Genomic DNA, 13,943 nt, shown 5'->3' with positions numbered 1-13,943 from the left:
CCTGTCTTTCAAGCAGATACATTTAAATTTAGAAAAATGCTAATTTTCCGCAAAATTTTGGTGTTTTTCACAATTAAATACTGAATGTATCGAGCAAATTTTGCCAGTAACATAAAGTCCAATGTGTCACAAGTAAAAAACAATCTCAGAATTGCTTGGATATGTAAAAGCAGTCCGAAGTGATTACCACATAAAGTGAAATATGTCAGATTTGAAAAATGAGGCTCTGTCAGGAGGGTCAAAAGTGGCCAAAGAGGGAAGGGGTTGAATTATTTTTTTTCATTATTAATTAGTATAAGTTCTTTAATTAGACAGTGGAAACTCAGCCTTGGCATGATATTAACCTTCAACTTCTTCCTTTCTGAATGTCTGTTCTTTCAAAGATACGGTGGGGGTATCGTAGTAGTGAGACGTCGGCATGGTTAGGGATTTATGACCGACGAATAGCCAGTTCAACTATTAGTCTGCGACTGTTTCTTTAAAGGGAATCCTCTTACAGGCCTGTCCGCAGCTCTGCCTGCCTCTACTCTGCCTGTGACGCGCGGCTCCAGCTACAGGATCGGACATGGTGTGTGATGTCACTCTCCCTGTTTTTTTAAGGGGAATCGTTCCAATATTCCAGTGCTTGGTTATCAGCCCTGGTGTTCAGTTTCCTGGTGTTTGTTATTAATGTTCCCTGTGATATTCCTGCGTTTGACACAGCTTTCATCTTGAATCCAGTTGATTTGATTATTTTGTGTATTAACCGCTAGCCTGAACCGGATCTTGTCTTCTGACACCGATTACCGGACCTGACGCTGCCTGCCGGTAGCTAACTCAGATCTGTTCAACCAGGAGACATTTCATACCCGCCATCCGCAGCCCGACTGTCTATTGGGAACTATCCTGGGGATTGCGAGCTGGATATCTTTCCGGCAAAGGTCATACCTTCTTGTGGGAGCTAAGGGTGAAGAACAGGGGATTCCTTACACCCTGCACCAACTCAATAATAGTCTTAGGCCTCGTTCACATCTGTGCCGGGCTTCCGTTCATGGGTTCCATTAGACCTTTTCATCAGGGGAACCCATGAACGGAAACCTAAATGGAAACCATAGTTTTCGTTTGCATTACCATTGATTTCAAGGGTAACGCTTCCGTTCCAAATGGTTTCCGTTTGTCTCTGTTCCGTAAGGTTTCCGTTTTTTTAGCGGAGAGGTCTAATGGAACCCATGAACGGAAGCCAGACGCAGATGTGAACAAGGCCATTCATTATTCCTACTAAAACTTCCCACTTCACTCTGCAACTTTGCTTCAGCGTCCCTGAGGCCTCCTGCTATGCCGTACAACTCTGCTTCACTACGTCATCCAGGTACTGACCACGCTAGCCAGAAACGCTCTTGGACTTACAGTTTTATACAGAGCATTACACCAGCCTTCCACCCACTAACCTCCCCTCACTAAAGCTAAGGGTAGTATTTCATGCCCTGGGGTCTGACTAGCTGCCAACTAAGCATCCCACCCGGGCTCTGGACCTGGGTGGCTTCCTGAGAAAGAGAAGCCAAGGGGCTGCAGGACAGTGAAGAACTTGATGGCCGATAGCCCGGGTGATCAAGGTGCAGCTTCCCGCCTATCTGAAGAAGCTGCCCGTACCTGACAGCATCGCTGGCTTTATCAGGTTAACAGTTTCAGAATGGCTGCGGTTACTGCCATTCCTGGGTGTTCTTGCTCTGTTAGGCTATCTTGCAATTCGACCATTCCTGCCAAAGAAGAAACAACAGAAGGACAGTTTGATCAATCTCAAAATCCAAAAGGAGAACCCAAAAGTGGTCAATGAAATTAATATTGAGGACCTTCACATTGTCAAAGCTGCCTACTGTCGATGCTGGCGCTCTAAAACGTTTCCGGTCTGTGATGGCTCCCATAATAAGCACAATGAGCTAACTGGAGACAACGTGGGACCGCTCATTCTCAAAAAGAAAGAAGTATAATAAATGTCAAATTCTGCCATTGCTTAGCAATTTGTGGCCTTGTCCTGTATGCAAATGGAGTCTTGAAAATAATTTCAAGGCTTTTTGTGAGTTCTTACAGTGTCCAACTTGGAAGCTTGAAATGGATCCTTGGTACCTTAATTGATGGACTGTACATAGAAAGTTGTTTGCCTTACACAAACCTAATCTACAATGTCTTGCCTAAAAGGGCATAAACCCCAAAATCTTTCCCACTCCTGACACTTCTACAAATGTAAAATTCTTCCAACTTAAATAAGTGTACGTCTCATAAATGTATTACAGCTCTGTCTGTACAGTGGTGTAGAGTAGACCGACCACATTACACGGAATAGATAATATTGGAGAGCATGCAGACGGTAAGGACGTGAATCAACAGTCCCTGATTCCCACTGGTGTCACCCAATCTTGCTTTTTTTTTTTTTATGAAAAGAGAACTAGTTCTTCCACTAAGGAAAACAAAAAAAATATTGTGTTCTGTCGTTTGCAGCATTTTTTACTTTCAGTTCTGCTTGGGGCTAGTTTTTGCAGAAACAGAGGCTTTTGGTATTTATGGTTTTACTGCCAAGCCATTCAGACAGGTAACAAGACTGTTTTGATGTGGACCATGGGTACTAGTGTCGGAGCTTCACAACTTATATCGTATTTGTCTGTGTAATGAGAAACAAATATTGTTAATTGTTGTGATCTAGAGGGGACGTCCAAGAACAATGGTGCAATGGATACTCCCTTCATTTAACCTATTTTTCTGGTAGATTAGAAGATGAGATTCTTAGTTGCAGGAGTCCGCACCACCTGGTTTACTTGGACCGGCTTCCATGAAAGTACAGCATCAATAAATGGGGTTCAATTCTGAAACTTTAAAAAAAAAAAAAAAAAAAAAAAAAAAAAAAGAACTTGATGGCCACACACACTGTTTTCACAGGGTTGTCCCATCTTAAAGGGGTTGGGCTTCTGCAAATGTTGGGGCACCATAACCAGAACGATCTTAGTTAACAAAAATAAACAGATAGTGCCAGGTAAGAACAGCTATGACTTCCATCCATAATTATAAATGCCTCTTATATTGATGTCTAGCCAGAAGGCCAGGACTAAAATGTGTTCTCAAACGTGTGGACGAAGTAGTTCATGTGCAAATTCACCTTACTGATCAGGTACGTGTACCATCTCCGGGATTTTCAGGTGCTATGCTACCGCTTTTAGTTGCCACTGACCATGTGAGGCTTCTTGTATATGGGGCATCTGGGCGTAAACCATTGCATGGTAGTGAGCGTCGGTATGACTGGACCCTTATAGCAACTGTAACATGAGCAGTAAAGGTCCTTAACTGCATTAACCATTATTCAGAATTTCTAACATATTAAAGTGTAACTAAACGTTCGACAAACTTCTGATATGTCATAGTCACATGCCAGAAGTTTTGATTGGTGGGGGTCCGAGCACTGAAACCCCCACCAATCGCTAAAACGAAGCGGCAGAAGTGCTCGTGTGAGTGCTCAGCCACTTCGTTTCTGTTCGGCTTTTTCCGGAAAGCTGATGTATCGGAGTACGGGCTCATAGACTTTCTATTGAGCTGGTACTCCGATACATTGATCGGAAAAGGCCGAACAGAAACGAAGCAGCTGAGCGCTCACATGAGAGCTTCTGCTGCTTCGTTTTAGCGATTGTTGGGGGTCTCAGTGCTCAGACCCCCACCAATCAAAACTTCTGACATGTCACTATGACATATCAAAAGTTTGTAGAACTTTTAGTTGCACTTTAAGCAGAAATGAGAAACGAAAGTAGGCAGACCAGAAGATTCTCTTCCTACGGCTATAAATGGCTAGAACAGAAAATAAGGATGTTTACTGTTTTTTGACTTTGAAATAGTTTGCAGACTATTCTGAAAATGTCATATTATTTTAAAATATTTTTCATTCTAAACATATTTTTCAAAAAACAAAAATAGTATTTTTATGTGACTATCCATATTAAGAATTATATCAGTTTTCGTACTGGTCACTGGAGCACACGCAATAGGCTGACCTTTTTTGTCTTCTGCTGATCACTTGTCAACTTTGTAGTGTAGACTGGGACAGTGTCAGCAGAGTCATGTTATTATCAAAAGATGGTGGGGGATTTAATAACAGATGACAGCTCTGTTGTACCGCGTTTCCCTGGATGAACAGTATAGTTAAGTTGACCATACACATTAGACTAACATTGGACGAACAAGTTGACTTGATAATCATTCAATGTCAGGGAAATCGGGGAAGAAAAGATCAGGCATGTTGTATTTCAGCATACCTGACCCTTCACTCTCAAGGCAGATTAACCATCACCAGAGGTTTATGGCAGCAGGTTATTCCCCCTCCCAACTGAGAACAAATACGCGCATGGCTGAACTGAGCATGAATGTATACGGGGAGTTCGGAAATAATAGCTGTCGGCTAACAGCTACTGATGGTGTATGGCCACCTTAATAGTATAGACACAGGTAAGGCTCTATATGCAGCTTCTCTGTCATTCTGGGTCTCGGAAAGGGGGCTGTACGCTATTTCTGGTAAACAAACCACAAATCGGTCATCGGTTTGGCATCATTTTCAAGAAATTTCATAAACAACATTTTTATTTCATAGCCTAATAACTCACATTATACAGACACCCCACCTTCATATATTCACAGTCAAAGTTTTCTTCTAGGAGACATTTAAGGTGTGCTCCAAAGATCTTCATGCTGGAGTGTTTCTTTACATTTTACTAAAAGGTAGATCAGCCATTGGATCTTAGGGTTGTCTAGACTGATCATCTTAAAAGGGTTGACCCATCTGGACAAACCCTTTTAATTTTGCCACTTCCCTGACAGGGAGCTGATGACATAACTGACTGCGGGAACCCCCGGGAAATTAGCTTTTACTCAATAGCGACGACTGTATGTAATACCGACTACTGCTTACTCAGGGGGGTCCCACTCCAGATTTATATGCTATATACTGCAATGTTGTATGCATTGTAATATACTGTATTATAAATTAATTACAAATTTAGTCCCAGACAGCAGACCGTGGTTGAGGAGAGAGCATAAATAGAGAATAATAATAACTGCAGACAGTACATGAAGCAAAAAATCCTTTAATTCAGCATTCGATAATCTGGAAAATCTTCGTTTTCTGCACCAAACCACAATCTAATTTGGTAAAAATAGAGAGAGCAATCGGCACATAAACCCTGAACACAGGTGCAAATCGCAAGCAGCGTTATCCACGTAAATGGCGAGCAACCTTCCTTGGAAGATCCGTATATTGGTGGTGCTCAGTGTCAAAAAATGGATACAATAATACAATGTTCACGAGCAAGGAGGGAACAAAAGGCACTCACCAGATCCAGGTTTTCTTCACTTTATTTTCTTATTTCAATTCAATAAAAAGCACACGGGTACAGGGATACAAACGCAGTACTGCCAGAAAAGACTGTCACGATAGCCGTTTCATGTCACATGAGGCTTCATCCAGGTACCTCACATGGTATTTATCACATGTGTATTCATAGCGATCACATGAAAGCAACAAAGTATCACATGTGGTGTATAAAAAGCATAACAAAAAACAACATACAAAATGTAACAAATATGACAGCACAGACGCCTAAAAAGGCAATGATCATTTATACTTTGAATCTTAACCCTTAGTTATGTAAGCATGGTGTTCCAATCATTACGATCATTTAACCCCATATGTCCCAGGGCATCGAAGCCTACAATACACAGTGTTTCTAATTTCAAAAAATCTTCCTTGATCGTGAACAATCTAAGGGTATGTTCACACGTACACATCCGATACGCCTGAAATTACGGAGCTGTTTTCGAGGAGAAAACAGCTCCAGAATTTCAGACGTAAAGGCATGTGCAGGCGTTTTTCGCAGCGTCCATTACGGACGTAATTGGAGCTGTTTTTCTATGGAGTCAGTGGAGACAGCATATCCGTAGCACTAAGACCCTATAGCTATGGATAGGATTAGATACAGTGGATCAGCAGACAGTATCACACATGATAGGCTTAGATATAGGGCCCAGCTCGCTGACATTGCAGCTTTAGCGCTGGACCCAGGAAAGGTAAGTATAAGAATTATTTAGCTTTTTTTATGTGTTAATTTTTTTTGTGTGTTTGTGTTTTTTTACATGTTCGGATGTTGGACTACTTTAGATTCAAGGACTACTTCGATGATGGCATAACGAGCATTATGTGTTTTTTTTTTTATTTCAATAAAATATTTTTCTATGTCCTTGTATATTTTCAAACTTTATTACTACCGCCTTAATAATAGCTGCTGGCTGATTAACAGCGTCCATTACTAACGCGGAGCTTAATGTTAGCTGGTGAAAAGACTAGCACTAACCCCCTTATTACCCCGGTACCTCTTTGGATCCGGGTGCAGCGGAGGTCCTGACGCCACCCAGCATCACAACATTGTGCGCGGCGCACGGCGTCGTGACGTCAAACACATCGGAACCTCTGATGCGCTGGGAACGAGGAGGGTAAGTATATAAAGTTATTACTATAGTGACAGGGGCCCGTGTAGTTTATTACAAAGGCCCCAGTTAATATAGTAACTCTTAATAGATGTGGTGTGGGGGGGGCATGGGCCCCCCTGGCTACGGGGCAGTCGCAATTGTGACCGCTGCGACCCCTATGGCTACGCCACTGTGTATTTCCCATTTAATGATTTTTAGCTCCTGTTGCCTCAAATGGAAGTTCCCCTGCTGATGTCATACAGAAATTTTTTATTACAGCTGGAGAAAGAAAAACATCAATTGCGAAACACTGTATTTAGGAGAAGAGCATGAAATGCAAAGACTCCCGAAATCAGCGGTGGAAATAAAGCCTTATTCACACTATCGTATTTCTTGTCCTTGTGCTGTCTGTTTAAATAACTGACCAACGCAATTCAATGGGGCTAATCACACATCCGTGTTTTTTCACATAGCGTGTCTGTTACGTGAAACTCGCCGCATGTCCTATTCTGGTCCATTTTTGTGGATCAGACTCACAGATTGAAGTCTACAGCATCGGACAGCACACGGACGACATGCACAGAAAAAAAAAAGTTAAATCAGAAAGTGCTCGCAGAGGACAAACATGGATAACACATAAAAACCACGCAGATGCTACACGGGCAGTCATATGCATGACCTGCCTAAGTAGAGTCGTGTGTTAATGAACCTTCCCTTACCCATCTTATCCCTCCACCCCCACCTTTAGGAAAGACACGTGACACCGAGGTTGGATGTGAAATGGCCACAGCAGCCGTTTATTAATTTCACAGTTTTATAAAAACAATTTAAATCCGAAACATTCGGATAACTAATTAGGAATCCAAACAGAGAATTCCTCCTAATAATTCACATGACCCAACATGGGTCAGAATCGTACATAACAATTTAACGTTAACATTAACCCGAGCAGAGGAAGTCCTTGAAGCCCTTTCAGATATTCCTTTTTTAAGAACACACCGAGTTAGCCATCTGCAAACCACCAATTACCTCCAGCCGTCAACCAGCTCGGAAGCACCGTTCACCTCTGTAGATGGCTCCAACCACTAGAAGTCCACTTCAAAGGGATAACACCCGATGAAGCCCTCAAGTGATATACCGACCACTAGAAGTCCACTTCAAAGGGATAACACCCGATGAAGCCTTCAAGTGATATACCTTCCACCAGAAGACCACTTCAAAGGGATAACACCCGATGAAGTCTTCAACCATGTACCTTTTTTGGGGGACGCATACCCCCGATGCGACCCCCCCACCATTTTGTACTGACTGGCCTCAAGGACTCCCCCCGCCAGCTGCCATGACAACAGAACCTACTCCGGAAAAGAAAAAAAATAAAAACATGTTAAATAAGCACACAAATAAAAACACAACACTCATAGACGGACGTACATAAAGACCCCCAGGGTAACGAACCAAGGGCGGGAGGGTGGGAGCTTGTCTCTCCCTATGTCACTCCTCCCGCTGCTTCCGGCTCAATGCCGATAACAGCGGGAAGCTCCGCAACGGCCCCCTGACTCCTCCTTGTCCCTCCCCTACAACTCTCCCTCACCTATTAACCTTTTCCCTACCAGGGAGGTCATGGAGGCTTCCCCTTAAGCCCTGCAGGCTGCGTCCAGCCTCTTCTTGACCTGCCTAAGTAGAGTCGTGTGTTAATGAACCTTCCCTTACCCATCCTATACCTCCACCCCCACCTTTAGGAAAGACACGTGACACCGAGGTTGGATGTGAAATGGCCACAGCAGCCGTTTATTAATTTCACAGTTTTATAAAAACAATTTAAATCCGAAACATTCGGATAACTAGTTAGGAATCCACCAGAGAATTCCTCCTAATAATTCACATGACCCAACATGGGTCAGAATCGTAAATAACAATTTTAACGTTAACATTAACCCGAGCAGAGGAAGTCCTTGAAGCCCTTTCAGATATTCCTTTTTTAAGAACACACCGAGTTAGCCATCTGCAAACCACCAATTACCTCCAGCCGTCAACCAGCTCGGAAGCACCATTCACCTCTGCAGATGGCTCCAACCACTAGAAGTCCACTTCAAAGGGATAACACCCGATGAAGCCCTCAAGTGATATACCGACCACTAGAAGTCCACTTCAAAGGGATAACACCCGATGAAGCCTTCAAGTGATATACCTTCCACCAGAAGACCACTTCAAAGGGATAACACCCGATGAAGTCTTCAACCATGTACCTTTTTTGGGGGACGCATACCCCCGATGCGACCCCCCCACCATTTTGTACTGACTGGCCTCGAGGACTCCCCCCGCCACAGCGAAACAGGCCTTGACCACCTTAAGCCTGTGAGTTCCGCCACACCACCACCGCCCTTTCTATTCCTTCTGCTATCGCCAAGCTCCAAAGATCAATGCCAACCTCGGTCAGATGAACCCCATCACTCCTCCAGAAGTTCCCCACTCCTGACTCCAAATCCCTGTGCCGCACGCAAATGCCCCCGTTTTTTGCTACAAAACGGGACACCGCCCGATTAACTTTAATGCGAGCCTTATTGACTCTATCCACTGACCTAGCCAACCGCCAATGTTTCCTCGGGACTATGTCCGACCACACTATCACCAACTTGGGATAAGAAACCCACAAACACAACATATCGTGTTTGATGTCCCGCACCAACTCACGAAAGGGGCGGACTCCTAAGTCATTCCCACCCACGTGCAACACTAAGACCTCCGGAACCCTATCAAGCCGGGCATATGTCTGGAATTCCGCCAACACCCTGCTCCATGACATACCTCTAAATCCCAGCCAATGCACAACCGCATCCTGTCGCGGAATGCGCAACTGGCGACCGTCCGGGCGGACGTCCGCCCTCAAAGCCCCCCAGTGAACGTAAGAATGACCCAGCAACCACACCAAACACGGAGGCGAATCTGAAACAGAAAAACAATTAGACACCACCATATAAAACATTTCTTAAGCGTTAACAACAAACCTCATAACAAATGGGGGCGGACATAGGACTTAAATCTGTTGGACTCCCAACGACCAATGCGCCGAACCCCTTCATCATCCAACCCCCAGCGCCCCGCTTCAGTTGCTGCGCCAATCCTGAAGGAATGAGATGAATACGAGCCCGCCGCGACACCAACCGCCGTCAGACATTTTTTAAATACAGCTCCAAACTGAAACCTGGACAAAAACGACCCGTCCACATGACGTAACAGAGGCAAATCTGGAGACCCCGCTCGCGGCTTAAAACCCTGCATGCACTCTACTGGGCACATAACCGACCCCGGGAGGGCGAACAAAACTATCAGCTTACCCTTCCCTAATTGGTCAGTTTTTGACCTACGCAACCATACCTCCAGCCGATCTGCGAATAAGCTCACTTCCCCAGATCTCAGCCCCCCTGCCTGTTTGGTACTTGGCGACACCAACTCACCTATTCTAAATGCCCCAAAGAACGCTAACAAAAAAGCTAACCGAAACAAATCCCTTTCGTCTGAAGAACGACAGACCGATGCTAATGAACCGCCCAACGAGCTAAGCAAAGCAAACGACACAGGCCTTCTACTATCCGCCTCCACTCCACTAAATTCCTTAGATACATCCTGAAAGCCTCGCAACTTAAAACCAAACGCCACAGCAGATATGAACCGGTTCACCTTTGCCACTGAAAACCCCGCCTCCCAGGCGTCCCCTAACCAGTACAAAAGTGCCACCAACCTGTCTCTATCCGTATTGACGTCACCCAACTCTCTTACCCACTCCTCCCACTGCCTCCAACAAGCAGAATAAGCACTCCACGTCGTGCGCGCCAAAGACCTTTGTACCAGTTGTTCTACGGGACCGAGACCAGATCCCAAAGATGTTCCGGACAAGCCAAACCGAGACGTTCCGCTCCCGGTGCCAATTGCCGAAACCGTTCCCACTGCGAGCGAGAAAGAGCATCAGCGATACAATTCCGTACTCCCGGCACATGCACCGCCACCACCCACGCGTTCAACGACAAACACACCAACACTAAATGTCGCAACAATTGAACTACCGGAGGAGAGGACGCCGTGATGTTATTAATGGCCAGCACCACCCCCATGTTGTCGCAGTAAAAACGAAGCTTCTTATCCCTGAGCCTGTCCCCCCAAATGGTCGCCGCCACCACGATGGGGAACAGCTCGAGCAGGGCCAGATTCCGCGTGAGTCCACTGGACACCCAACTAGCCGGCCATTGACCTGCGCACCACGGACCTCCCCCGTAAGCTCCAAAACCGCCCGCCCCAGCCGCATCCGTAAAAATATTCAAATCACTCGTATCCTGCGCTGGGGCCATCCCCAGCGAGCGACCATTGTACTGGCCCAAGAAGTCATCCCAAACCTGAAGATCAGCTCGGTGCTCCTCCTTGAGCCGCACAAAATGATGCGGCGCACGCACTCCCGCCGTTGCCGCCGCCAACCGTCTACCAAACACCCTCCCCATTGGCATAATCCGGCAGGCGAAATTCAACTTCCCCAGCAGCGACTGAAGCTCCCGCAGCGTCATTTTCTTCAGTCTACAAGCCCACCGTACCTCCAGCCTCAAAGCACCCAGCTTATCCGCAGGGAGACGACACTCCATTGCCACTGAATCTATTTCAATTCCCAAAAAACAAATCGTCGCTACAGGGCCCTCCGTTTTTTCTGCCGCCAAAGGGATCCCAAAATCCCTCGCCACCTTCTGTAGTGCATAAAGCAAATTACCGCAAACCGGCGAACCCCCCGGGCCAACGCACAAGAAATCATCTAAGTAATGGATCAACGAGTCGACCCCGGATACTCCCCTCGTTACCCACTCCACGAAGCTACTAAACGCCTCAAAGTATGCACAAGAAAGGGAACACCCCATCGGAAGGCACCGATCCACGTAAAAAGCCCCATTCCAAAAACAGCCCAACAGCCGTTGGCTTTCTGGATGAACTGGCAACAACCTGAACGCCGCCTCGATGTCGGTTTTTGCTAGCAGCGCGCCCGGACCCGCAGCCCGCACTAAAACCACCGCCTTATCGAATGAGGTATAGACTACGGAGCACAACTCGTGATCTATCCCGTTATTTACCGACGAACCCTTGGGATACGATAAGTGTTGAATTAAACAAAATTTTCCGGGCTCGCGCTTAGGAACAATACCCAACGGGGACACAACTAAATCTTTTACTGGCGAATCAACAAAAGGCCCCGACATGCGACCCAACGAAACTTCTTTTAACAATTTGTCAGACACGACCTTGGCATGCAAGTAAGCCGATTTTAAATTCCTCCGCGTAACCGGAACCTCATAAGGAGGCGGAGGAATAACGAAACCAACACAAAACCCCTCGTAAAGCAACTTAGCCGCCGCCCTATCCGGATACTCATTTAGATAAGGGGCCATCTTTTCCACCCTCACCGGTGACACCCCCTTGACCAGCCGCGGAGGACTGGTTCCCTGACCTCTTTTTTCGCATACATTTTGCCGCCCCGTGTGATGCACCATTACACTCGGAACACACGTGCTTGAACTTGCACGTGGCCCCGAACTTACACTGGCCTTCATTAAATTGCCAGCAAAAGCCCGCCTTTCCCCCGCCGCCTTGTCCAACCTGACTAGACTGGCCTCCTTGGCCGGCGCTCCCGGGAATGCACTGCCTAACCGGAGCCGTAACCCATAACCAGAGAGCAATATCCTTCTGGACCCACCGAATCGCCGGCCGAACCGCTTTCCGCTGACGGAATTGCTCATCGTATCGCAGCCACGCCTGACCCCCATACGCCCTATGAGCCTCCCCAATGGCATCAAAATAACAAAACAACGCCGAACAATTTTCCGGCGCCTTTTCCCCTATCACACTGGCTAATATGGCGAACGCCTGCGACCAATTAACGAACGTCTGCGGGATAAGCCTATACCGCCGATCTAAGCGCCCGACCAGCTCTCTCAAGCAACCCACTAAATCTGCCAGACCCGCGCCATCACGCCCGCCGGCGCCACTACCGGCCACCGATGCGACGCTAGCAACCCCCCCGCCGACACCCGACATAAAAATCGCTGGATATGACAATGATGGAGTTATACACTCACCGGGCTGCACAGGCGCTGTGTTCCCGTCAGCCGGACCATCCTGACCTCGACGATACGCGTCCAGTTCACCTTCCTCCAGCTCTTCTCTCGCAGACGACTGGCCATCCCACCGACATCTTCGGAACGGAGATGATGAAGTGCTGACCGATGGGCCGGCAACCTGCCGCCCGACCGCTGGAACCCAGACTTCCGACCGGACCTGTTGCCTCGACGTCGCTGTAGATCTAGGCGTCCTTCTTGATGATCCTGAAGAAGCCTGCCCCCTGGCCGGAACATCACCAGGCGGGGCGGCCGTACCTTGTCCTCCGAATCTTCCATCCGATGGGGGAGGGGTGACAGGGAGCCCGGCCTGCGACTCCCTGCTTACCGCCGGACCCCGTCGCGGCTTGGGATTCCTGCCAGGACGCAGGGCCTGGGAAGGGGCGGTCCTCCCAGCTGCCTGGCCTGCAGCGTCCGAAATCGGGCTCCCTCTGCGACGCCGTGTCCGCGGGACTGCCTCAGGACTGAGGCGCTCTGGAGGTCGGGACCGCCGGGAGGGACGGGTCGACCCGGCCTGAGTCGCCGTCACCCCCCGGCAACGCTCTCAGCCTGCTCCGAGCAGGAGCGGTTGTTGCCGACTCCCCCCCGCCGCCATAGTAATGCTAGTAAGGGGGCCGGGGGAGGGGAGCCTGTCCCTTGCAACAGACCCCGAACGCCGGGCCTGACGTGGCGAAACGGCGTCCGGGATCCTAGTTAATGCAGCCACGGTCTCCTCTAGCCATCCGGGACCGTGGTGCACAGCAGCGGCACGCAGCCGCTCTAATAACACAGCCTCCGACATTGTGATTAGCGCGGGCAACGGGGAGCTTGTCTCTCCCTATGTCACTCCTCCCGCTGCTTCCGGCTCAATGCCGATAACAGCGGGAAGCTCCGCAACGGCCCCCTGACTCCTCCTTGTCCCTCCCCTACAACTCTCCCTCACCTATTAACCTTTTCCCTACCAGGGAGGTCATGGAGGCTTCCCCCTAAGCCCTGCAGGCTGCGTCCAGCCTCGTCTTGAAGAACAGCCATTTTTTCGCGGATGAGGAGCATAGAACAATAGCATTTGGAACAATTAAAGGGGTTTTCCAATCTTGGACATTTCTGGCATATCCACAGGATATGCCATAAAAGTCCGATAGATGCGGGTCCCATCTCTGGGACCTTCACCTATCTCTAGAACAAGACCCCCTTAAACCCCGTTCCAGCTTACTTGGATCCAGCTGCCTCCCATCCACTTCTTGGTTAGGAGGTCGGAAGTTACGGACATAGCCGAGCTCACTGAGCTACGCTGTTCCCGTAATTCCCATAGAAGTGAATGGGAGTTAGGGAAACAGCGTAGTA

General features: G+C 47.7%; 1 pseudogene; it reads left to right on the top strand.

Annotated features, from left to right (window-relative positions):
- Positions 1-1,314: 1,314 nt before the first annotated feature.
- On the top strand, positions 1,315-2,180 carry LOC142662639 (CDGSH iron-sulfur domain-containing protein 2 pseudogene; annotated as a pseudogene).
- The last annotated feature ends 11,763 nt before the right edge of the window (positions 2,181-13,943 follow it).

This window comes from Rhinoderma darwinii, chromosome 10 (assembly GCF_050947455.1).
Source record: "Rhinoderma darwinii isolate aRhiDar2 chromosome 10, aRhiDar2.hap1, whole genome shotgun sequence".
Classification (NCBI taxonomy): domain Eukaryota; kingdom Metazoa; phylum Chordata; class Amphibia; order Anura; family Rhinodermatidae; genus Rhinoderma; species Rhinoderma darwinii.
Note: the sequence above shows the minus strand (reverse complement) of the source record. Positions and strands in the feature narration are given on the sequence as shown.